The 23,268-nt window shown below is 42.6% G+C and overlaps 1 long non-coding RNA gene across 1 annotated transcript in view; it reads left to right on the forward strand.

Annotated features, from left to right (window-relative positions):
- The first annotated feature begins 533 nt into the window (after positions 1 to 533).
- Positions 534 to 23,268, forward strand: part of LOC131191663 (uncharacterized) — a 57,651-nt gene continuing 34,916 nt past the window's right edge. Inside the window, exon 1 of the long non-coding RNA XR_009153553.1 lies at positions 534 to 637. This is a non-coding gene — a long non-coding RNA (uncharacterized LOC131191663). The remainder of the gene's footprint in view (positions 638 to 23,268) is intronic.

Genomic DNA, 23,268 nt, shown 5'->3' on the forward strand with positions numbered 1-23,268 from the left:
CTACCCAACACTGAAGACACTCTTCTAGCCTAGCTTCTTCTTTCTTGTCTGAAAAGATAAAATCTTTATCTAGTCAGACTGAACTCCTGGTGACTTTGTGGACACCTGCATGTTCTTTTCTTGGAAGCGGGTTGCCACTGCCATCTTCTAGAATCTCTTATTGACTTCTCCCTCTAGCCCTCAGCCTTCATATTGGTGGGCCTTCCAGGACTAAGATCCTAAGTCTAAGCCTATTTAGTTTTGTGGAATCAGCCAAGGTCATAACGGGTTCAGAGGTGTAAGCAGTTTTTAAAGATATTTGAAGGCTATTGGGAACTTATGAAAGTATACTTTGATTTCCTGTCGTTAAAAATCAGTAGGAAATTGTGCTACTGTTGTTTGTTGGTTTGCCAATTCCCTTGATAAGATCTTGGAATTCCTTTAGGATATGTAAAGAGAGAGCTTGAGGCTACACTACTCATGCTTATAGGATTGCAACTTTATTAGTTATTCCCATTTCCTTATGCCCATTTCCTCCTTGCTGCAGTTGTATGGAGCCAGTGGTGAAATCCTCCGTGGTTTGCCACCCGTTTGCTGCCTATGCATGGACAGTGCGCACCAAACGCAAGCTTTGCGCAGAAAAAGGAGGCTTAAGAAGGTAAGTAGAACAGCGAGGGGGGGAAACAGCTGTGCTGCAGGATTTAGATTCACCAGAAAGCAGGATTTCCTGCTTTCTAGTAAATATAAATCACGCAACACAGCTGATCTTTGGAAATACCGGTTCAGTCGAACTGGTAGCATTTTTTTACTACCAGTTTGCCCAAACTGGTGCCAACCAGTAGCATTTCATCCCTGTATGGAGCACTTATAAACAACCTGTCTCCCATGAAGTTGAACCCAGAGATTGACTACGTATTGTAGGACATCTAGAAAAGGAGAATAATATTGCATCTTTAATGGTTATGCAAAAGAGAGAATTTCTGGGGGTAGACTTTGCATAACGGAGCATGACAAGGCTGAGATAAATCTGTCCTCTTGAAACCAGAATCTTCTAAGTATGTTGGGATTGCAGCTTCCAATATGGAAATCATACTTCCAACACACCTGAAGGGTGCCAGTTTGAGGAAGTTTACATGAGGTGGACAAATGATCTTATTTGATGCAAGAGGGTATCCTACATCACTAACTCTTAATTTGTACACAAGATGTTCCTAACTGAATATTTAGAAAATGCAACTGTCTACCCTGAAGCTGGCCTAACTGTGGCCATTTTCTTTTCTGTAGCTTTCCTCTAAGGAGGTTTCTTTTTGCGTTGCTTCAGGGCTGACACAGGCTAGAGCTAAGGGCCAGGAGGAGGGGTATAGAAATAGCTGGGGTGTTGTAGCCAAAATAAAATTATTTCCCATAGGAATCAAGGAGATTCATGCAGATGTTTGAAAGGTGGAGAACGAAGTCACCTAGCAACTGGACTATATACTGATTGGACTATGTGACTGTCGACTCTGGGGGAAAGTTTTACTTTTAATTGGGTATAAAACTGGCGGGAACTTAGAGCTGGTTTTCCATCAAGTCTGTGCCAATTTGATATGTCCCAATAAAATGCTTTTTGAGGAATATAGAATAGAATAGAATTTTTTATTGGCCAAGTGTAATTAAACACACAAGGAATTTGTCTTGATGCACATGCTCTCAGTGTACATAAAAGAAAAGATACGTTCATCAAGAATTCTAAGGTACAACACTTAATGATAATCATAGGGTACAAATAAGCAATCAGGAAACAATCAATATCAATATAAATCATAAGGATATAAGCAACACAGTCATACAGTCATAAGTGGAAAGAGATTGGTGATGGGAACGATGAGAAGATTAATAGTAGTGCAGATTTAATAATAGTTTGACACTGTTGAGGGAATTATTTGTTTAGCAGAGTGATCGTGTTCAGGAAGAAACCGTTCTTGTGTCTAGTTGTCCTGGTGTGCAGTGCTCTATAGCGTTGTTTTGAGGGTAGGCGTTGAAACAGTTTATGTCCAGGATGTGAGGGGCCTGTAAATATTTCCACAGCCCCTTTTTTGACTTGTGCAGTATACAGGTCCTCAATGGAAGGCAGGTTGGTAGCAATTGTTTTTTCTGCAGTTCTAATGATCCTCTGAAGTCTATGTCTGTCTTGTTGGGTTGTGTTAAGTCCTCGCGGCTACGTCCTGTCTGCCCCAGCAAAGCCGATTAGCCGCGTGCTGATTGGTGGAGGCGCAAGCAACAAGGAAGAGCGGGAACCAGGAAGAGCCGTCATTGGCTTCCCATTTTGACAGCTACTTCTATATAGCTGTCAACTGCGCGCCTCTCCTCAGAAGCGTTCTAACGAGTTGTTGAAGTGTTAGCGTTGTCTCTGTTCTGTTAATGGCCAATAAAGTTGGAGTTAAGGCAGTCTCGCCTCTGTCCTTATTGGGCCGGTCTCGGATCTAACACTGGCGACGAAGGTGGGATTATCCCGACATTAAATCCGAGCTACAGACAGAGCAAAATACGTCACGATTTGAACAGCTATGGCCGGTGCGTTGCCAACCTTTCCACCGTTCGTCCCTTCCTCCGAGAAGTGGGACGAGTATATCGAGAGGTTCGAATGCTTCCTCCACGCCAATGACCTCACGGATCTGTCCGGCGCGAGGAAACGGGGCTATTTCCTAAGCCCATGCGGCAGCGAAGTGTTTAGTACCGCGCGAGCTCTCGCCGCCCCACAGCTAGTGTTTGAGTTGACTTGGGAAGCACTAGTGGAAAAATTGAAGAACCACTATGCTCCCGCCCTGTCCCGAATTGCCCGCCGGCACGCGTTCCGGCATTGCGTACAGAAGGAAGGGCAAACGATTAACGCATACATGGCTTCCTTAAGTTCGGCCGCCCTCCACTGCGAGTTTCGAGATTTTCTGGATGACATGTTGCTAGACCAGTTGGTCTGTGGCGTCCGGGACGTGAGACTCCAACGGCGTCTCCTGGCGCGAAAAGATGTCGACCTTTCCACAGCCCTATCTGAGGCCAGAGCTGCGGAATTGGCCGATGATTCGCCGCAGAGCTCCAGCGACACCAAAGGGATCCCTAACGGCGATCGCCCCTGGGCGTCCACCACGAAGATGTTACTCAAGGGGCTCGTCGGAAGAAGAAGCAGATGTCCGCCGCCTAAATCTACGGCCAAGGCGGCGAGGGCGTCCCGACAAGCACCTGCCAAACCCATGTTTGGGGTGTGGAGGAGACCACGCGAGGCGACTGTAAATTCAAAGCAGCTGTATGTCGCCGCTGCGAAGCGAGACACCTAGCGTGAGTGTGCAGGGCAGCCCTGCCATCCAGCGATGATGCCCGGGCGACCCAGGTCACAAAAGCCAATCCGGAAGCCGATGGCACGTCAACGGGCCTGTTTCACCGCCTCCGAGTCTACTGACGAAGTCGTCAGCTTTGCCGCCTCCACTGCACCAACCAACAAAATACACTTGACGGTGCGGCTCGAAGGAGCACCGTGCGACATGGAGGTGGACACCGGCTCGTCGCGCTCCCTCATCGCCTGGGCCACCCTGAAGCGTCTCGCTCACGCTTGGAAAGAGAACTCTCAAGCCCTGTGAAGTGACATTGCGAGACTATCAGGGAAAATGATCCCAACCCTGGGCATGGGCAGATTCAGGGTGGCATACAAGAAATTCGAGGCACCTTACCACTGATCGTTGTCAGAAGCGACCTGCCAACCCTCCTAGGGCTGGACTGGTCCGCTGCCCTCGGCCAAAATGTGGCAGGGGTCCATACCACACTCCTTGATGTGACGTCAGCATTGGCCAGCGAATTCGCTGACGTTTTCGAAGACGCCCTGGGTAAATATAATGGAACCCCAGTGTCCCTTCACCTTGACCCCCAGGTCCAGCCAGTTCGATTGAAGCCGAGAAGGGTCCCCTTAGCACTCCGACCGAGAGTAGATGCACAACTGGATAAATTGATAGCCCAGGCCATTTTGGTTGCCATTGATCATGCTAAGTGGAAACCCCATTGTAATCCCCTGAAGCGGACGGATCCATACGGATCTGTGCGGACTATAAGGGACGATTAATAAAGCGCTCCAAGCCAACCCGTACCCTGTCCCAGTGGTGCAACACTTGCTCCACTCCTGGGACAGGGCGAGTTGCAAAGTTAGACTTGGCACAGGCCTATCAACAGCTTCCGGTGGATGAGGAGGCGGCCATCGCGCAGACAATCGTCACCCACGGGAGCTTTCAAGTGTACGACTCCAATTGAGTCAGTGTAGCACCAGGGATATTCAGGGACTCATGGGCGGTTGCTCTATGGCCTCCCCGGTGTTATTCCTTACTTTGATGACGTTCTGGTGTCAGGGAAGGACCTCCCAGAACTAGTCACCAAGGTAAAGGCTGTGTTGGGCCGTTTCCGCCAGGCGGGGTTGAAGCTACGGAGGGACAAATGCAGGATCGGAGTGCCCCAAGTTGAATTCTTAGGGTTCCTTGTGGATGCTCGCGGCATTGGCCAGCCCCTCGAAGGTCGAAGCAATCCGAAATGCCCCCACGCCCACTTCTAAGGCCGAGCTCCAAGCGTTCTTAGGCCTCCTAAATTTCTCGCTATATTCCTTCCCCACAAAGCGGCGGTGGCGAGCCACTCCATCGCCTCCTAGGCGCAGGCACACCTTGGAATTGGTCTAAAGCCGCAGCAGCTTCCTTGAAGCTGTCAAGCGGCTCTAACATCTTCCGCTGTCCTGGTGCAATACAATGAAAAGCTCCCCTAACGCTCACTTGCGGCGCCTCGCCATTTGGGGTTGGGGCTGTTCTCAGCCACCTATTCCCAAATGGGTGGAGGCACCATAGCGTTCTACTCGCACTCTCTCCAGCTGAGCGAAACTATAGTCAGCTGGATGAGAAACTCTTACAGTGTCGCAGGAATCAAAGATTCCACGACTATCTATCTGACGATTTTTTCCTGGTCACTGACCATAAGCCCCTGTTAGGGTTACTGGCCAGTGACCGCGCAACCCGCAAATATTGTCACGCGCATGTCGCGGTGGGTGAAATTCCTTGCGCGTATTCATACCAACTGAGGCACAAGCCAGGCAGCGCCATAGGACGCATGAGCGCCCTCAGCCGCTGCCCCCTCCCAGCAACGGTCGTCGACCCGGCCCCAGCCCTGCCGGTGCTTCTGATAGAGGAGTCTAACTCCCCCATCTCCGCACTGGATGTCTCCCGTGAGTCCGCCAAGGACCCGGTACTGGTGCAAGTCCTCGACTGGGCCCGCAGGGGCTGGCCGCAAGGAGCTGTGGGACCCGAGTTTCTACCATATACCCGCAGACAAGGGGAACTGTCAGTGCATAAGGGGTGCCTACTCTGGGGGAGCAGAGTGGTGATCCCTCCGGCTCTACGCTCTCAGGTGTTAGAATGCCTACACATGGCCCACCCGGGCATAGGGAGAATGAAGGCTCTAGGTCGCAGCTATGTCTGGTGGCCGAAGCTAGACCACGACATAGAAAATTGGGTTGGACGCTGCCAGCAATGCCAGGGCTCCAGGGCTGTAGCCCCTGCTGCGCTGGTCCGGGATTGGGAGATGCCCCGGGGACCGTGGGCAAGGATCCATTTAGATCTCGCCGGTCCTTTTCTAGGGAAAACGTTTTTGGTGGTGGTGGACGCGTATTCTAAGTGGGTTGAAATATTCCTACTGCAATCCACCACCACAGACACTATAGTCCGGATCTTAGGCAGGTTGTTTGCAACGTTCGGTCTCCCAGACGTGTTGGTCACGGATAATGGGCCTCAATTCTCCTCAGCGTCGTTCCTGCACTTTCTAGCGGTCCACGGGGTGCGGCATGCCCCCACGGCCCCTTATCACCCGGCGGCGAATGGAATGGCAGAACGGGCCGTAAGATCAGCCAAGGAGGCTTTAGGCCGTCTAGGCACCTCCAACTGGCAACAGAATGTAAATAGGTATTTGATGGCCCAACATACTACCCCGTGCCAGGTCACCAAGATGAGCCCGGCAGAGTTGCTAATGGGGCGCCGGTTGAGAACTGTGTGACGGTTGCACCCACCTACATGCGGGCTCAAGAGCCCAATATAAGGGCCCGGCGTTCAGTCTGGGGATCCTATATTTGCGCAGAATTATGGGGAAGATGAAAAGTGGTTACCAGGGCACATCATTACATTGACTGGACCATACTCTTATAGGGTCCAGCTCACAGACGGACGAGTGTGGCGGCGGCACATCAACCAAATAAGGCGCAGAACAACCGAGGAGGTGGGCCAACAACGACAACAAATTCAGCCGCCCACTCAGGCTGAGGCCACCACTCAAATCGAGCCACCAATCGAGCAGGCCTCGCCGATAATAAAGCCGCTCGATCCCCAGAACTTCCCGGCAAACCGGCCATCGACACACATTCCCGGGGCGTTCTCGGCGGCTGACGTACCTGCTCATCCATTGGGTCCAACATCTGAAGGCCTGGCTCCTCCTACGCCGACATCCGCGCCAACGATCCTTCAGAGCTGGTCCCCAGCTCCTCCCTCGACTACTCCACCTCCAGGACTGAGGCGTTCGGGGCGGAGCCGACGCCGGCCAGCGTATCTGGCCGACTACGCATGCGCGATCTGGGGGTTGAGGGGTGTTAAGTCCTCGCGGCTACGTCCTGTCTGCCCCAGCAAAGCCGATTAGCCGCGTGCTGATTGGTGGAGGCGCAAGCAACAAGGAAGAGCGGGAACCAGGAAGAGCCGTCATTGGCTTCCCATTTTGACAGCTACTTCTATATAGCTGTCAACTGCGCGCCTCTCCTCAGAAGCGTTCTAACGAGTTGTTGAAGTGTTAGCATTGTCTCTGTTCTGTTAATGGCCAATAAAGTTGGAGTTAAGGCAGTCTCGCCTCTGTCCTTATTGGGCCGGTCTCGGATCTAACAGGTTGCAGAACCAAACCAGACAGTTATAGAGGTGCAAATGACAGACTCAATAATTCCTCTGTAGAACTGGATCAGCAGCGCCTTGGGCAGTTTAGCTTTCTGACTTGGCGCAGAAAGAACATTCTTTGTTGTCCTTTTTTGATGATGTTTTTGATGTTAGTTGTCCATTTTAGATCTTGCGATATGGTAGAACCTAGAAATTTGAAGGTCTCTACTGTTGATACTATGTTGTCTAGTATTGTAAGAGGTGGAAGTATGGAAGGGTTTCTCCTAAAGTCTACCACCATTTCTACCTGTGTTCAGTTCCATATAGTTCCGGTTGCACCATGAGGCTAGTTGTTCAACCTCCCGTCTGTATGCGGATTCATCATTGTCTCGAATGAGACCAATCACTATGCCTGCCTCGGAGTTCTCATTGTTGGGGATGTATTACTTGGAACCTTGACAGCAACACTATCTCAGTCCTGAGGCAGAGTACCTTGAGGAAGAGCTTGAAGACAGATATGTCCACAAATATGTATATAAATATGCACATATACATTTTCTTATCATCTACTTATCATCTTCATCATCTGCTATGATGAAGTCAGATGATGCCTGCTTTGAATGCACTGTTTTTTTAATTAAGCAAAAATTGCTTAATTTTTTCTTGAGCACAAAATATTTCCCTAGTTTCTTGACCACACTTGAACTGGCTTTGAATACCTTTTTAAAAAAAAGAAAACAGCACTCATTGCGAGTTTAAAGCCTTCAATGTCCAGAGCATTTTATGAAATATTAAAAGTAAATGCAAAATGTATCAGGGAGCACCATAATTCAATCAATCAGCATAGAGCTGGCAGCGACCATGAAGGTCTTCTAGTCCTGCTCAAGCAGGAGACCCTATACACGAGTCTCCTATACACCCACTCCAGACAGATGGCTGTCCAATCTCTTCTTAAAAACATCCAGTGATGAAGCCCCCACAACTTCTGAAGGCAAAGCTGTTCCACTGGTTAATTGTCCTCACGGTTAGGAAGTTTCTCCTTAATTTCCAAGTTGCTTCTCTCCTTGCTTAGTTTCCATCCATTGTTTCCTTTATAGAATTTTATACAATAATTCAATTATGGAACACAGAAAACATCCTCAATAGAAGCATTTTTGCGATGAAAGCCTATAAAATTGTTGCCAATTGTTGTTGTTAGTTGCGAAGTCATTTCTGACCCATGGACAACGTTCTTCCAGGCCTTCCTGTCCTCTACCATCCTCTGGAATCAATTTAAGCTCATGCCGACTGCTTCAGTGACTCCATCCAGCCACCTCATTCTATGTCGTCCCGTTCTTCTTTTGCCCTCAATCTTTTCCAGCATTAGGCTCTTCTCCAATGAGTCCTTCCTTCTCATTAAGTGGCCAAAATATTTGAGTTTCATCTTCAAGATCTGGCCTTCTAAAGAGCAGTCAGGGTTGATCTCCTCTAGGACTGATTGGTTCGATCGCCTTGCAGTCCAAGGGATTTGCAGGAGTGCAAGTGGAACAACTTGCCTGCAGAAATTGTGAATGCTCCAACACTGGAAATTTTTAAGAAAATGTTGGATAGCCATTTGTCTGAAATGGTGTAGGGTTTCCTGCCTGGGCAGGGGGTTGGACTAGAAGACCTCCAAGGTCCCTTCCAACTCTGTTTTATGTTATGTTATGTTATGTTATGTTATGTTATGTTATTTTATGTTATGTTATGTTATGTTATGTTATGTTATGTTATGTTATGTTATGTTATGTTATGTTATGTTATGTTATGTTATGTTATGTTATGTTATGTTATGTTATGTTATGAGTCTTCTCCAATAGCTCCAATTTTCTTGAAGAGATCTCTGGACCTCACTATTCTATTGTTTTCTTCTATTTCTTTGCACTGTTCATTTAAGAATGCATTATTATCTCTTCTAGCTATTTTTTGGAATTCTGCATTCAACTGGGTGTATTTTTCTCTTTCTCCCTTGCCTTTTGCTTTCCTTCTTTTGTCAGCTATTTGCAAAGCTTCCTCAGACAGCCATTTTGCTTTCTTGCATTTCTTTTTCTTTGGGATGGTTTTAGTTGCTACCTCTTGTACAAGGTTGCAAACCTCCATCCATAGTTCTTCAGGCACTCTGTCTATCAGATCTAATTCCTTAAATCTATTTGTCACCTCTATTGTGTATTCATCAGAGATATGATTTAGTTCATACCTGAGTGGCCTAGTCCTTTTCCCTACTTTCTTCAATTTAATTTTTCTTCAATTTTTATTGACTGTATAGAGCTTCTCCATCTTTGGCTGCAGAACACATAGTCGATTTGATTTCTGAGTTGACCGTCTGGTGATGTTTATGTGTAGAGTTGTCTCTTGGGTTGTTGGAAAAGAGTGTTTGCTATGACCATCATGTTATCTTGACAGAATTCTATCAGCTGGTGCCATGCTTCATTTTGTATTCCAAGACCAAACTTGCCTGATATTCCGTTTATCTTTTGGCTTCCTACATTAGCATTCCAATCCCCCATGATGATAAGGACATCATTTTTTGATGTTAATTCTATAAGGGGCTGTAGGGCTTCATAGAACTGATCAATTTCATCCTCTTCAGCACCAGTGGTTGGGGCATAGACTTGGATTACTGTGATATTGAATGGTTTGCCTTGGATTCGAACTGAGATCATTCTTTCATTTTGGGGATTGTATCCCAGTATTGCTTTTCCTACTCTTTTATTGATTATGAAGGCCACTCCATTTCTTCTGAGGGATTCTTGCCCGCAGTAGTATACCTGATGGTCATCTGAATTAAATTCACCCATTTCTGTCCATTGTAGTTCGCTGATTCCTAAGATGTTGATGTTCAGTCTTGTCATCTCTTGTTTGACTATGTCCAGCTTGCCTTGATTCATGGATTTTACATTCCAGGTTCCTATGGAGAAAAAAATCATTACAGCATTGGACTTTCCTTTCACCACCAGATGCATCCACAGCTGAGCGTCCTTTCGGCTTTGGCCCAGTCGCTTCACTCTTTCTGGTGCTACTAGTACTAGCCCTCTGCTCTTCCCCAGTAGCATATTGGACACCTTCTGATCTGAGGGACTCATCCTCTGGCGTCATATCTTTTTTCCTTTTGGTACTATTCATGGCAAAGATACTGGAGTGGGTTGCCATTTCCTTCTCCAGTGGATCAGGTTTTGTCAGAACTCTATGACCTGTCCATCTTGGGTGGCCCTGCACAGCAGAGCTCATAGCTTCATTGAGCTGCGCAAGCCCCTTCGCCACCACAAGGTAGTAATCCATGAAGGGGTGTTGCCAATTACATTTGAAAATTATAGCCTTCAACAACCTTTTCCAATCTGCTGTTTGGTTTGGAGATTATAGAAGTTGACATCGTTTGGGAGAGATGGGTAGATGGAGGACTGTGCATCAACTATATGATGTGCCTCCAAAAATGTGATGCTGGTTGGTTATATTATATGGACAATACTTATACAGATTGTAATATATACATATTATACATATATGTACAACGACTTGAATATACATTGGGAAAACAACTTATTTACTGCAGAATGTTTCCTAAGCATGCAGGACAAGCATTTAGGCATGAAGAACATACATAGAAGGAACAGATTTTACACAATATAGATAAAAACATAAATAAATCAGGGTGGGAAGATGACTTTGCTATTTCTTCTCATTGTTTTCTGTGAAAGTTCTTTTAACAGAGATGGACAGTAAACATAAAGTGAGATTATTAAATCCAACCATTAGCCTTTCGAATTCAGCCCCAGATTCCCACAAGGTACTTTTGGGAAGCTATAAACAGGCAATTGTTGGGTGTGGTTTTTTTTCTTTCTATTCTATTCCTGCCTTAGATACTAACACACATACCATAAACAATGGCATTTATTGTGCCCGTATACTGCCTCCTTTCACACCATGACAAAGATAACAGTCTGTTTTTTGTTATCTGTCTCTTTTCTAAGGTCACAGTGCCAGCTGCCTCTCTTTACTCTCATGATTTTACCCATGCTTAAGCCCCATCCAACATCATACATGTTATTAAACCTCCATAACCTTCCATAACTTTGTGTCATACCTTCAGCATTCATCATTGACAGAAAAGAGATCAAAGCACTTTGATCTTCCTCTGACCACAGGGAAGAGCTTTCCAGAATCTCTGTAACATCATCTAGCTTCCAAGAGATTTTTCATCTTCTGAAATTATGGCAAGTTGGGTTCAACACAAAAGATAGTAAGTTCTTGTGGTTTATTGTAGACCATAACTTAGTACTGGCATTTGTCAATAACGTGATATAAATACTTTTATAAAAGTGGAAATGGCAGTCAGTTCTCTAATGCTATTTATTTGTTCATACAAATTCATTCATTGGTTTCTGTGCTGCTGTTGAATGTTTGCTTACATTAGAATCTCTGTGCTGGTTGGTTTGCTCACGCTTGTATCTCTGTCCTACACTAAAATCTTACATTATAGATGTACAGTATTTCCCCCTTCTTCATTTGAATTGTTCGAATTCTAGCAGATTGTCTCTAGGCTATCCACCATGTTTCTTTCTCTTTAGAAAGATCATCCAACCATGCAGATCATCAATCTTTACTATCGGATTTGCTAGCAATAGGTTACTGATTGCATTCATAGCACCCCCTGAGCTTGATCATTGATTTTCATCATTTTCTGTGTTTCCTTAATACACTGAGCCATAACCTGAATGAACAGGCTACACACAATGCAAAAAATAGTTAATCAAGGTTAAAAGCAGTGTTTCTCAACCTTGGCAACTTTAAGATGTGTGGACAACTTCCCAGAATCGTGGGAATTGAAGTCCACTCATCTTAAAGTTGCTAAAATTGAGACACACTGGTTAAAAGTAACCAAGTTTGGTATGTTGTCTGTATGTGATCACTTCCTTTTTAGCTGATTTGATGAGTTTTGAATGAAAGCAACCAACGTGCCACGATATGTAGCCATATCAAACATGTACAGCTTCATAATGTCTTACTCATAATTAAGATCTGCTCCTAAATCACTGCAATATTTTGCTACTTGGGATCATAACTTCTGGGAAATTTTCCAGATTTATAATCATGAGTCATCCAGTGTCAGAGATGGATCACGGAGATGATTCTATTTTCCCTTTTCTTCCTTTTTTAATCATCTTCCTTCCTAGAAATCAGAAGGAATATGGTAACATCTTTTTAGAATAACACATTTTATTAAACTTTTCACGACCTCTGCCTTCTAATAAAATGCGTTACTCTGAAAATGTGGTGCTAGATTTCTTCTAATTTTCTGCTACCTTATACAAACTCAGCTGTCCTCCTATAACGTCTTCATTCCTATAAGCCCTGCTACAGATTATTTGGAGGTCAGACAAATCCAGTAAATTGTAGCCCACGAAAAAGCTGAGCAACTACCATAACCTGTTCATATATTCAGTGATACAACAAGCATCAACAAGAAGTTTGTGGAAAGAGCAATCATTTTTGACAGCCTGTCTTTCATAACTCAACGGCAATGTGCATTTGTTTCCGGCTTTGAAAGAGAATCTACCTCATAATTGAATTTCTTCCATAATTGAGTCAGAAACTGTCAATCCATTCCCAGAAATGCTTGTCATTAGCTTATGAAAAATGAATTAAAGTGTTTTGGAGTATGGAAATTCTTTGCCTCCTTACTTATGCTCCAGTCACTAGCACATGAGTCTGTTTGCAAGAACGTGGGCTGGCATCTACAGAAGAATGCACAGAGATGCAGAAGCTTAATCCTCTCTCCCCCCCACCCTTTAGAGAGCATGCGTCACTTCAAATGACTCTTCTTCAAAGAGTCTCAGCAAACCTACACACCACTGAGTGTTAAGGATTTACTTAGGTAAGTACTTTCATGAGTTGAAAGCAGCTGAGTGTTCCATTTTCTCTGGATGCCACGTAATTGTCCAGCCAAAATCAGAATTAGTTTAATACTGTGTTTTCAGTGGTGGGATTCTATTGGTTCGCCCCGGTTCTGGCGAGCCGATAGCTCTGATGGTGAGCTGAGAGCGAACCAGTTCGCTCCGACTGTCAGCTGGGCCCTCCTGCCTGTCCCTGCACTATACCTACCTGTATTTGTTCATTTTTAGCCCAGCTGATAGGTGCAGCAGAGCGGATTGCCGTGCCTCAGCTGCAATGCGCTTGCATGGAGCGCACATTTACATGTGTGCGAAGTGAACCAGTTGTTACACCAGTTAAACGCACCACTGGTTTTACTCTGGAATGAGCCTATATGTAAAATAACAAAGGGGCAGAGGAGAGTTTCATGTGCAGATATTTGCTTGAACTAATTGGAAGTGCTAAATAGTGTGTGGAATTGCTAAGGCAATTATCTCACTTGGCTGTAACTTTGATACTATAAATACAGGTTTTGCCTGTAGGGAAGCACAGAGAAGATAGTCGTCTACTATAATTATTTTAGTGGGAGAGGTGCATTTTGTGGGCCACTTTCATGATCGAAAGAATGAAGGCAGATATGTGTCCTTCTCATTCACCTGCTATTCACTTCCTTCTACAGTCCTTTGGAAATGCATCTGCTAGCACCTCCTGAGCTCCTCTTTGAGAAGTGTCATAACATCCTCTGACCCCAGTTTTGGCATGCAGCAAAATATATTGGTTAGACATCCAGTTAGAATTGCATGCAGAGGAATAGAAAGTCATTGAAATTACAACTTAGAGAAGAAATGATATCTTTAATGTATATATCTACATGGGCATATTGCATGTATATGCTCAGCATTCCATGACTGTCAACATTTACTGAATATTCCACATCAAAGTTTTCTGTTTGATTTTAGTATTTGTTTCAGATGTGCAATGGCATTTTGTATCCAACAGATTTTACTAACAAAGTTAGTTAGATCAGGGGTCTCCAACCTTGGTAACTTTAAGACTTGTGGAGTTCAACTCGCAGAGTTCCTCAGCCAGCTTTGCTGAGGAACTCTGGGAGTTGAAGTCCACAATTCTTAAAGTTGCCAAGGTTGGAGACCCCTGAGTTAGATTAAATAATACAATAATATAATATACAAGTTGTCCTTGATGTACAGCCAGAATTGAGCCCAAAATTTATGTTGCTAATTGAGACATTTGTTAAATGAGTTTTGCCCCATTTTACAACCTTTTTTTGCCAAAGGTATTAAGTGAAACATTGCGGTTGTTAAGTTAGTAACATGGTTGTTAAGTGAATCTGGCTTCCCTATTGACTTTGCTTGTCAGAAGGTTGCAAAAGTTGATTACATGACTCCAAAACCATCATTTTTTAAAAAAAATTGAATTTATATCCCGCCCTTCTCCGAAGACTCAGGGCGGCTTACATTGTGTAAGGCAATAGTCTCATCCTATTTGTATATTGCCCCCCCCAACAATCTGGGTCCTCATTTTACCTACCTTATAAAGGATGGAAGGCTGAGTCAACGTTGGGCCTGGTGGGACTCGAGCCTGCAGTAATTGTAATTGCAGGCAGCTGTGTGTTAATAACAGGCTGCATGAGCCACTTCCCATAAATATGAACCACTTGTCAAGCATCTGAATTTTGATCATGTGACCATGGGGATGCTCAGAGGTGGGTTTCAGCAGGTTCTGACCAGTTCTGGAGAACCGGTAGTGGAAATTTTGAGTAGTTTGGAGAACCGGTAGTAAAAATTCTGACTGGCCCCGCCCCCATCTATTCTCTGCCTCCTGAGTCCAGCTGATCAGGAGGAAATGAGGGTTTTGCAGTAACCTTCCCCTGGATTGGGGAGAGAATGGAGATTTTACAGTATCCTTCCCCTGCCAGGCCCACCAAGCCACGCCCACCAAGCCATGCCATGCCACGCCCACCAAACCACACCCACAGAACCACTGGGGTTGCTGCAATGATTGTAAGTATGAAAAATGGTCATGTCACTTTTTTCAGTGCCATTGTAACTTTGAAAGTCATTAAATGATTTGTTGTAAGTCAAGCACTACATTATGTAATATAATATAATATAATATAATATAATATAATATAATATAATATAATATAATGTCATGTCATGTCATGTCATGTCACGTCATAACATAACATAACATAACATAACATAACATAACATAACATAACATAACATAACATAACATAACATAACATAACATAACATAACATAAATAATTAATATAATGAGATTGAAATACAAAGTATTTATTGATAGATAATTGTATTTGTAACTATTTTATTTATATGGCTGCTCCTCTCATTGCAATGGACTTTGGCAATTCAACATAACACATAGTGTTATGTTGAAATCCAACATAACACTATAGCAATAGGTATATAACTGGCAGCTAACATAAAATCAAAAATGGCTATCAAGATGACTATCTCATGTGCTCTGCCTCATGTTTTGAATCTCATGCCAGTTCACACAGACATCTCTTCAAGGCCTTACAAGAAGCGAGCAGAATTCAAGGTCCCACCACATGGGACTCTTTATTAGACAACATGGGATGGGCAGATACAATCAAGGAAAAACATCCTTTAAAATAATCCAGCCTCATGTGAAGGAGGTCTTTATAAGAAACTATCAGCACCTTGATTTGTCCATACTGGCAAGCAAAATAGCCCACAGAGCAAAGGTGTAATATATGCAGACTGAGTAGTGTTCATAACTGCCTATATTGCTGTGTTTTGAACCAGCTGTAATTTCCAGATGCTTTTCAAGGGCAGCCCCATGCAGAAAGGATTGCAGTAGTTCATTCTGGAGGTAATTAAGGCTGGAATGACTGAACAAAACCTCTCATTCCATTTTCCAAAAGACAATCATATTTAAAGATCTTACAAGAATTTGTAAAGATTGGGATGGGTGGGGATATATTCACCACTGTATAAAATCATACATAGGTGCCATTAAACCAAGAGATTCTACTACCAATACAAAATATACAATACAAGAATACAAAGGCAGGTGTACAGATGAATAAGTACTAAAATATATTGTGGGTCAAATTGATCTAAGAATACTGTAGATCAGAGCAATCAGTTTTTTTAAATGCGAACTTTCTTCCAGAATTGTCACTTGAAAAGATTTCTGAAGCGTTTCTCTCAAGCCAAGGTTTGTTTGTTTTTTTAAATGTTAAGGAAAAAAGGAATCTCACAACCATGTCTCAAAATTTCTAACGTATCAATCCCACCCTTACCATGATGCATTTGTTTAAAGAGCAAAGATGGACATTAGCTGGAATCCATTCTCTCTCTAGCACAGGGGTCTCCAACCTTGGCAACCATAAGACTTGTGGACTTCAACTCCCAGAATTCCTCAGCCAGCAAAGCTGGCTGAGGAATTCTGAGAGTTGAAGTCCACAACTCTAAAAGTTGCCAAGGTTGGAGATCCCTGCTCTAGCATCTGTCCTGCTCAGAATCCTGTCAGAGCAAAATGTTGTGAGAGTCCTCTAGCATTACAGAACTTTCAACCCTGATGCTGAGTTTGTCGGTCAGAAAGGTCGGCAGCTTGAATCCCTAGTATAGGCCTCCTGTGTGAGCAGGGGGGGTTGGACTAGATGACCTCCAAGGTCCCTTCCAAGTCTGTTACTATTACTGAATGGTGTGTTCTTTCACATACTTGAGTCACCATCCAGAAAAAAGCTTCAGTAAGGGCTGTCTTATTACTTCACTCTATCACCTGGTGCTGAAAGGCATACTGTGTAAAAGTCCTATCTATATAGAATAGAATAGAATAGAATAGAATAGAATAGAATAGAATAGAATTTTTTTATTAGCCAAGTGTGATTGGACACACAAGGAATTTGTCTTGGTGCATATGCTCTCAGTGTATATAAAAGAAAAGATACCTTCATCAAAGTACAACACTTACAACACTTAATGATAGTCATAGTTCAATTTCTTTTAAGAAGAATGCCTTCAGCTTCAGCTTCAAAATATAATATGGATCTGAAATCTTTAATTCTGCCCCCATATTTCTGTTTGAAATCCATGCTCCACTTGGATTTTCGGGCTTGCAATATAAGGGGACCTATTGTTCCTTCAAAGCAAACTCATGGGCTAGTTCAGTGAACCCTGAAGGGGAAGAAGAAGCTGAATAAGAAGAGGAGCAAAAAACCTCTTTCATAGAGAAACTCTTGCGGAACTTAAATGACTGAGTCATTAGCGTGATGAAGTCAATATCTGTTTCTTCGCTTGGCCTTCCAGATTGCTTCAGCTGCAACCCACTAATAGTTTGATATAAAAAAGTCCCATTTATTCCATGGGACTGCTTTATGGCACTTAAGTTTGGAGAGTAGAAACTTTGGTGAGTCAGGAAGTGAACAGAGAACACTTGTCTCATGAAGAGTAAACTATCTATATTTATACTTCATCTTGTGACTCACAAGACTTTATTTTATCAGGGCTGCCCACCCTTTTGCTGCACCATGGTAAAAACAAGAGAACAGGACTTTTGACTGGGCTATTGTGTACAAAGTCTATTTTTAAAAATTTGAGCCCTGGATCGGTGAGGAGGAATGGAAGAGAGCATTAGTCAGCTGTAGATGCTGCCACAGACATGCAAATTCTGCTGATGTTTGCCCTAGAATTGAATATTTTAGCAGCGCTGAAGGAGGACATAAAGAAAACTGTTCTGGGATGAATGGACATTTTCTCTGAGTGTTCAGAGGGTCACTGATACAGAAATAACCTTTTAAAAAAATATTAAAGATACTGTTGTGAAATGGGGAGCTCGACTTTTTCTCTGAAGCACTCTTGAAGTTTACACTTGTCTTCCTCAAGAGAAGTTGTTATGCTATAGGTGAAGAAAGTATATGTCTGCACAGTAATTCATGAGTTGGATTATGGGAGGCTTCTGCTGAGAACAGAAGGCAAGAGAAGCAAAAATGATGTCCCTGTAGGTCTTTATCCCAGATTTCCAGGTCAGGCAAAAGATGAAACCTTTCTGTATTGGATGATCAAACTTTCAAAGAAGTGTGTACTATTGACAATGGAAGATTTCAGGTATTTTGGCAGCTGCAGCAATCTAACTCAGCCAAGAGTCAAAGTTTCAACAAATTATTATCTCTGGATAACAACTATAAGTACTTGTCTTCTCCTTTCCAGTAACTTCTTGGCCTTGGAGACATAAACTCAATTTGAACAATCCTCAAACTTGCACCATCCTTCATCAGGCACCTATTTCTTTTTCCATTTCCATACTTTTGCTACACTGTGCCCCAGTGTTCAAATGTGGTCTCATCTACTCTTCAAAACAAAGCTTTGCAAACTCACTCCAGTTCATGTTTCACAATTCATTCAGAAAAGCTATTTTTAGTTAAAGCAACCCAGACAGAGAGGAAAACCTCTTTGTGAGAGAGGAGAAGGTAAAAGACACAGCATACGTGGCCACAGAATCTTCTCAAAATTGGGAACCAAGCACCTCAATTCAGTTGTAAACCAATCTTCCTTAGGTTCAGGGAAGATTTAGTTTACATTTGCTTTGGCCAGGGGTCGGCAATCTTAAACACTCAAAGAGCCACAAAGGTCGTAACCGAAAGCCCCCGTTCAATTCTGGAGCCAACTGGAAGTCCGGTTCCCCCATCATAGTCTCCTCATAGCATGGTATCCTTTTTCCTCTGCTGACCGGAAGTCCAGTTCCCCCACCATAGAGTCTCCTCCTAGCACAGCATCCTTTTTCCTAACCGAAAGCTTTGTCAATTGTGGAGCTGATCAGCAACAGGGAGCCACAGCTGAGGGATGAAGGAGCCACATGCGGCTCCAGAGCTGTGGGTTGTTGACCCCTGGCTTTGAGATACAATGCCAAAGGTAGTGGAGAGAGAGTTAGTTGGTTCTAGATAGATATTCTAAATACCTCTAGATCAGGGGTCTCCAACCTTGGCAACTTTAAGACCTGTGGACTTCAACTCCCAGAGTTCCTCAGCCAGCTTTAACTCTAGGAGTTGAAGTCCACAAGTCTTAAAGTTACCAAGGTTGGAGACCCCTGCTCTAGATGATTTGTTCAACTTTGATAGCAAAAGGCTAGATTCATTCTACTATTTTCCTTTCTCATTTTATTTATGTATTATGCCCTTAAATATTTAATCTGCTCTACTTTGAAAGGTCATGGAGAGAGATACTATACAACTGAAATACACAAAGCATATAGGGAAACCACATCTTTCAAATCGGAGTGCAGCTCTACTGTATCAGAAGAATGTGAGAATTGATGCCCTTAAAAAGAACTTGAAGAGAATAGTTTTTTTCCTGTTTCATATCCCAAGTTCAGGGAAAAATAAATTAATAAGATATTACTTTAATAACAGTATTGTATAAGAAGCAGAGTTTGTGGTGTGCTCACTCTTTGAAGCACCATTTCACTCCTCTTCCCCAAGATCAGATAGGTTCCATAAAACACTGAAAAACTGGATATTTGGAAGTTCAGATGCCCCACTGAGTAATTTCTCTTTACTGCCTTGTTGGGTTCGTCCTTAGTGACCATTGCTGGTTTTTTTTATTTTGTTAATATGGTTTTTATTGCTTTAATGTGTTACTATCCACTTGGAGTCACATTTGCAAGATGGCATCTATATTAAATAAACACTTCCTGCTATAATTTGAAGCATTAAAATACCATTGGTGATTATTTTGTACAAACAAAATTCAGGTTGCCTTTCCCAATGTATAGACACATATTGAAGAGGCCAAAGATGCTCTGACATTAGCTATACACATGACTGAGTCTTTGATTGTCTTGAACAACATCTAATGCTTCAATAAAAATTTACAAGAAAATAGCAGTCAATCAACTAGAAATTGTCTGCTATGCAAAGTATTGTCCTACTGTGGTCCCTGTTTCTTTCTTTTGAATAGAATAGAATAGAATAGAATAGAATAGAATAGAATAGAATAGAATATTCTTTTATTGGCCAAGTGAGATTGGACACACAAGGAATTTGTCTCCGGTGCATAAGCTCTCCGTGTACATACAAACAACAAAGTGATAATCATAAGATATCAATAGGAGAAGATAATAGGAAAGTTGAGAAGGATAATAGTAGTACTACCCTACTACATAGATAAATATCCTTAGGCATAAGTCAATGTTGTGGGAATTAGGTATTTAGCAGAGTCTGTAAATAGTCTGTTAATAGTAATTACTTGTACAAATTGTGTAAATAGTTATTATGTTCAACTTTGGACCATGCAGTACATTGAAATTGATTCCAAAATATGCTTCAGATTTTTCTAGCCCAGTGGCATATTTCTGCAACTTCTTAAACTAAACACAAACTAAACTTAAACTTAAACTTTTCCCAGGATCATACAGTTTCCCTGAACTCTACAGCTGCCATATAAACCTAGAAAAAGACATTGGTTTAAAGAGTTGCAGATAGGCATTATGTCTGTCCCTCAATTATCTCTGAAGCTTATTTTCTTTTGAATAAAAAAAATGCTGCACACACTAGGAAAGTAGGAATAATAAACAAGCTAGTACTCAGGACTGAAGAGCAATCAGAAATAAAGGACAAAGCAGGAACAGGGTTGACAAGGAAACTAACAATCAAGCTCAAAGAACGATTAAATTATAGGAATATACCAAATTTGGAAAGACCTTGTTCAATCAAAGCTTAGCTGAAATTAAAAAAAAAAAACTTTGTGTACACTGAGTTCAGGAGAAACTGATAGTAGATTTGGGGAGATGGATTCAGTCTAGATATCAAAGATAATCTGAAGCACTATAAATTAATGCTTTCTCAACCAGAAAAAAATTAAGAAATCCTTAATATTTCTAACAGGTATGGCAAGCCAGATAGATACTTCTTTCTGCTTACCAGTGGTGGGATTCTACCGATTCGGACCTGTTCGGGTGAACTGTTAGCTTTGACTTTCAGCCATGAGTGAACCGGTTCTCTCTTTCTTTGAAGTGGGCCCGCCCGCCTGCCCCTGCATTATATTCAGTGGTGGGTTGCTCCCGGTTCGCACAGGTTTGGGAGAACCAGTAGTAATGGCAGCAGGATGCTTTGCGCACCCGCCTGGAAGTAATCAAATATGCTCTGTGCATGGGCAGAAGTTTCTGCACATGGGCAGAAGTGGCAGATGCACGAGTGAAGCAAGCGTGCACATGCAAACAAACTGGTAGTAAAGATAAGTGAAACCCACTACTGATTATACTGATTGTACCTATATTTCTGCTTCTGAAGCCCAGCTGCTTGGGGTGGGAGAGTAGATTGACGCACCTCAGCTCTTTTCCTTGCTCTCAGCAATTTTCTGCAAAATGCGCACGTGCCCACAGCGAACCAGTAGTTAAACCAGTGGGATCCCACCCAGGGGTGAAATTCAGCAGGTTCTGACAGATTCTGGAGAACCGGTAGCAGAACTTTTGAGTAGTTCAGAGAACCGGCAAATACCACCTCTGGTTGGTCCCAGAGTGGGGAGGGAATGGAGATTTTGCAGTATCTTTCCCCTGCCATGTCCACCAAGCCACACCCACCAAGCCACACCACGCCCACCAAGCCCACAGAACCGGTAGTAAAAAAATTTTGAATTTCACCATTGATTCCACCGCTGTTGCTTACCAATAATAGCAATCAACAATGCACAATCATAACTGTGCCCGAAATAGGATCTGAGATTGGAGTTTACAATATGAATGCTTTGTCTTTTTTTTAATATGGATGCTTTGGGCGTTCACCAGAGCAGAAAAGTGAAATATAATTCAACCAAACAAGCAAGTAATGTATTTCATTGTTTGTAGCTGGATGACTATTTTAAAAAAAATAGGATACACATTTTTGTTCATTAATTCATTTATATTCTGCTTGTATTTATTGATTAATTTTTATGCCACCCATCTAACTGATACACTAACCGTGGAAAATTTATAAATATGATAAAAAAGAAAAAAGAAAAAGTACTACAAGACAATTAAAATTGAAAGATTTAAATAGAAAAGCTAAAAACCAAAGGCAGTCGGTAGCCTAGGGATACGAATGTTCTCTATGCAGCTGATGTTTTTCCTACATAGAATCTTAATTTTCTGGTTTAAGAATTAACCATTGATCTCTAGCATTGCCCTTTGAAAAGATCTGAGTCTTTAAATTGGTATTTTAATAGAATGCATTCCAAGTTCCACTGTCTGACAGGTTTTTTTTTCTCTCTGAATAAAAAAGAACATCTTTGTTACTTGGAAGGACATGTTGCTTTGTTCAGTTGAGCTTATTTTCCAGAAAGTGAATTTAGTGAAGCACATCCATATTACAAAATGGTTTGTAAGGTGATATCACAACTAAGAGGACTGTGCAAGAGGGTTTGATGGGACAATCAGATTTGGGCCGCAGCAGACTAATTGATGGCTAAATGACAGCATACCATTAAATATGTATCTCTTCCCTGCCTTCTAATGGTTCTTTGGATTTTTGCATTCCAGATCTGGGAACCCTCAGCATGGGTCCCTATGCAGGTAGTCCTTGACTTAGAGCCTTAATGTGTGGACCTGTCCAGTGTACCATGAAGCTAGATTATATTCTTCTTCTTTGTTCAGATCAATTCATATCAAATAAATGCAGCCATTTCTAAATTAGCTATTGCATATGCTTAGTGCTTGGTTTCCTACAAATAATTTTTTAAAAATTATATTGTACTTTAAAATAGGATCATTCAACTTTGTCATTTGCCCCAAGTAAGGTCACATATGTCCTTTAACATTTCAAAGCGTGAGACAGAGAATTTATAAACTCCACTTTAGTTGGAGCGTGGGATGTCCTTAGAATTAATAGACCAGTTTTTAATGGGTTTGGCTTCTTTCAAAATATCTGTCTCAAGAAGTTGACTCTACAATATGTTTAAACTATGATCTGCTAGGTAGAGGATATGCCTATGTAGAAGGAAAGCTGCAAATATTTTCTGTCCCTGTGCACAAAAATCTTCAACTATTTTAATTTGGGATTTGGGAATCAAATGCATAGTAACCCATCCTGAGATAAACTATTCCTCACTGAAAATAACAGAATTGTTTAAGTAATATCCAAATCCTGTTTAGAAGTATTCCTCACACACTGAGCCAACAATGGAAAAGGAGACATCTAGCATCCCTGCCTTCCCTCACACTGAAGACGTTCTAGATATAGTTGTTGTGATGCAAATTGTCCCCAATGCAGGATGATTCTATTTTGGGGGCATCTGTTTCCCCATAGGTTCACTGAATAAATGAATGAAGATGGTTGCTAACACAGTTCTAGTGCAGGGGTCTCCAACCTTGGCAACTTTAAGACTTGTGGACTTCAACTCCCAGAGTTCCTCAGCCAGTTGGAAGTTGAAGTTGAAGTGCACAAAAGCGCCTACCGTTCCTGTCCTATTGTTTCCTTTCAATATATGTTCCTGTATATAATGTTATGACAA

This window comes from Ahaetulla prasina, chromosome 2, assembly GCF_028640845.1.
Source record: "Ahaetulla prasina isolate Xishuangbanna chromosome 2, ASM2864084v1, whole genome shotgun sequence".
Taxonomy (NCBI): Eukaryota; Metazoa; Chordata; class Lepidosauria; order Squamata; family Colubridae; genus Ahaetulla; species Ahaetulla prasina.